Source organism: Nerophis lumbriciformis, linkage group LG33 (assembly GCF_033978685.3).
Source record: "Nerophis lumbriciformis linkage group LG33, RoL_Nlum_v2.1, whole genome shotgun sequence".
Taxonomy (NCBI): domain Eukaryota; kingdom Metazoa; phylum Chordata; class Actinopteri; order Syngnathiformes; family Syngnathidae; genus Nerophis; species Nerophis lumbriciformis.
This window is the reverse complement of record NC_084580.2, coordinates 8562277-8566018: the sequence shown is the minus strand read 5'-3', so window position 1 is coordinate 8566018 and position 3742 is coordinate 8562277.

Genomic DNA, 3742 nt, shown 5'->3' with positions numbered 1-3742 from the left:
CATACGCGATCCGATTGCGCAGATGGGCTTTTTGAACAGGTGAGACCAAATGTTCTTTATTTATATAGCACATTTAAACAAAAAATATGTTGCCAAAGCGCTGCACAAAAATATTAAAAACAAAATGCAAATACTATCCTTAGCTCCACCAATGACTGAATAAAACAAAATAAATAAATATAAAACCAATATTAAAAAAATATATAAAAATAAATATGATTAAAACGATTTTAAAGGGTAAAACCAATTAAAACAATAAATAGAAATAACAAATGTAAAAACACAGAGGACCACACTCAAGGTTGGCAAGTATACTTGCCAACCTTGAGACCTCCGAATTCGGGAGATTGGGGGGTTGGGGGGTGGACGGGGGCGGGGGCGGGGTTAAGGGGGAGGAGTATATTAATAGCAAGAATTCACTGAAATTAAAGTATTTCTTATATATATATATATATATATATATATATATATATATATATATATATATATATATATATATATATATATATATATATATATATATATTTATATATAGTACAGTAAACAGCAATGAAAACACAGGCGAGCGATCTCTGAATCCGTGTCAGTGTATCGTAATAATCCCAGGAATGTAGGCTCATACGACTTCTTTGTTTGTCTTGTCTTTATTGCACAAGATGTAATTCAACCACACAACAGCTCCAATGTGTGTCTATCCCTTTTCCCGGCAAAACTCGAACACCCACTTCCTATTAACAACGTCACTTCCCTATCTCTCCCGGAAGTCCCGCCCCCCGGCCAAAGTCATTGGCTAAAACCCAGTAACCAGCCACTACAGTATTTACGTGCGGCTGGAATAAACACACGCTGAGAAATAGCTCCTTGCCTGCCTACTTTATGGGTTATAGATAAACCTATGGATAACGGAGACATACAGTATATAATAGTCTCCTTTTCAGGTGAGAGACGACGCTAAAGGCAGTGCCTTTATGGCACGCCCCCAATTTTGTTGTCCGGCTGGAAACCGGGAGATTTTCGGGAGAATATTTGTCCCGGGAGATTTTCGGCAGAGGCACTGAATTTCGGGAGTCTCCCGGAAAATTCGGGAGGGTTGGCAAGTACATCTCCCACAGTGTTAAAAGCCAGAGAATAAAAGTGGGTTCTTAAGACGAGACTTAAAACACTCCACTGTGGGAGCAGTTCGAACATGGAGGTGCAGAGTGTTCCAGAGCTTGAGGCCGACCACAGAGAAGGGAAGAAAAGAAGAAGAACATTTCAACAGTTGTTTTCAACTCCACGCCTTATTCAAAATGTGTACACAAATAAATATGTTTGCATCAGTGCAAAACATGTATATTTTGAATGGAAGTAGCACAAGTAAGTAGTAAATTAAAACAGAAGTCACATAAGCAGTGTTGGGTTAGTTACTGAAAACCAGTAACTAGTTACAGTTACTAGTTACTTTATTTCAAAAGTAACTCAGTTACTAACTCAGTTACTTACACCAAAAAGTAATGCGTTACTGTGAAAAGTAACTATTTAGTTACTTCTTTTTTTCATTTTTTTTTTCAGGCTCCCATTAATGCCCTTTTAGCCTTCATTTCAGTACTGTTATTGCACTGGAGAATAATACAATATGTTGATCAACTTGACATGCATTTGCATCACTGAACTTTACTAAGCCATGTGGTCTACATACAACACACAAAGACAAAGATATGTTTCAAAAGGCCAATTTATTTTAGGCCAGAACAAATTCACGAAACTATTTTAAATAGCTGCAACATAACATACATAAGTAACAAACAGCATAATAACAACATAGCTGTAAACCTGGCTTCACACAAGGAAGGCACACATGACATGATTATATGTCATGTCACTATATACATCACATACACTGCTATACACAAAGCCTAACCAGGTGTTTTTCTTTCTCAAGGAATTGTGAAATAAAATCATGTCTTCAGGAGATCAACACTGTACTGAACCCAGAACACTCTACGCATTTCCCCAGTTTTAGTTTAGAGATAAGGAAAGATTGGCCTGGCCCACTAGGATCCCTCTTTATGTTTGTGAACTTTATAGTCTAAACATTTAGAGTGATGTTATAATCAAACACTCTAGAAGTCTAGAATGAAAGAGTATATAAGAGAATTGACAGAGTGTGTACCTTCAGTGCTGAATGATGAGCAGAGGCAGAGTTTGGAGAGTTTTCTCTAGCTCGCTTTCCATTTTTATGTCCTCACTGTCCACTGTGTTCAGGTACGTGGAAAATGTTTTCCATGCCATTTGCTGTTTGACTGTAGAAATAGCCTGCATGTCTTCTAGCACATACCCTGCAATGGCTCTATTAATGTTGTCCTGGCTAGCAGTGCCTCCGTTAAAATCCTTAGGTGGAGGTGGAGGTGGAGGTGAAGTGGCATCGGAGTCTGTGTCTCTCTTTACTAGCTTTGTCGAAGCATGTTGCTTTTGTAGGTGTTTCAGTAGATCTGAATTGCTGTTTTGGGCAGTCGATGGGATCTTTGATCCAAGACACAACTTACATTTAACTAAAATGTTGTTTTCTTTGTGCTCGACAAAAGAAAAGTAGTGAGAATATCTCCATCTTAAGAAACTCGACTTCAGCTCCGCCATGATGTCTTGAAAGTAAACACAGACACACCTCCCCACCCCCCCACACACACAGCGCGCCTCTTCTCTCCCTTGTGACACAGGAAAATTCAGAAGCACGACACTGCAACTCTCCAATAAAACACACTCCGATCTTCTGTTCCTAGCCGATACTACATAAATAATAACTTCAAATAACACAGTAACGCATCATGTAGTAACGGTAACTGAGTTACTGAATGTAAAAAAATAACGCGTTAGACTACTGGTTACCGCCGAAAATAACGGCGTTACAGTAATGCGTTAGTCCCAACACTGGTCATAAGTTATAACCATTGAGAGATGTACAATGTAAATATGTTATATTTGTATAGCGCTTTTCTACCTTCAAGGTACTGTAAGCGCTTTGACACTATTTCCACATTCATCCATTCACACACACATTCACACACTGATGGCGGGAGCTGCAATGCAAGGCGCTAACCACGACCCATCAGGAGCAAGGGTGGACGTGACTAGGATGGCGGAAGCCGGGGATTGCTGGCACGGCCGCTCTACCAACAGAACCATGCCGTGTTTAATGAGATCAGAAAAAATTCATGGGAAAAAATAAATTCATATTTTTTTGTGCAAAATAATACATTTAACATAATTAAAATACACTTTTGCATATCTTCCTGACCAGGGACGTGCACATGATTATAGAGGGGCAGGGGCTCAAAGTCAGAAAAGGGCAGGAAATTTTTTTTTGGTCCTTTGCACAATATGGAAATTAATGTAGAATTAAATTTGCTAATAGGAAGCTAACTACTGCTGTGTGTCCTTTGTAGGTAAAAGTGATTGCCATTTCTTTTGTGTCAACAAATTATTGTCATAATGAGTTAATTCACATTATCATAGGCTTGGAAGACATGAAAAGCAACAAAACACTGGTTTATTATTAGGCTATTTATTGTTAAAGATAAGCACTTTAATATTGAACATTGAACAGTGCAACATGAACTTTGAAAAAAAATACAAAAATAAATACTCAAATGGAAAAAAATTCAATGAGAAAATCTGTCCTTCTTCCCTTAACTTGATGAAAACACCATCAAGTTGTAACTTATGGTCTTTCTCACTTAATGCTCAGACTAAACAACTGAAACGC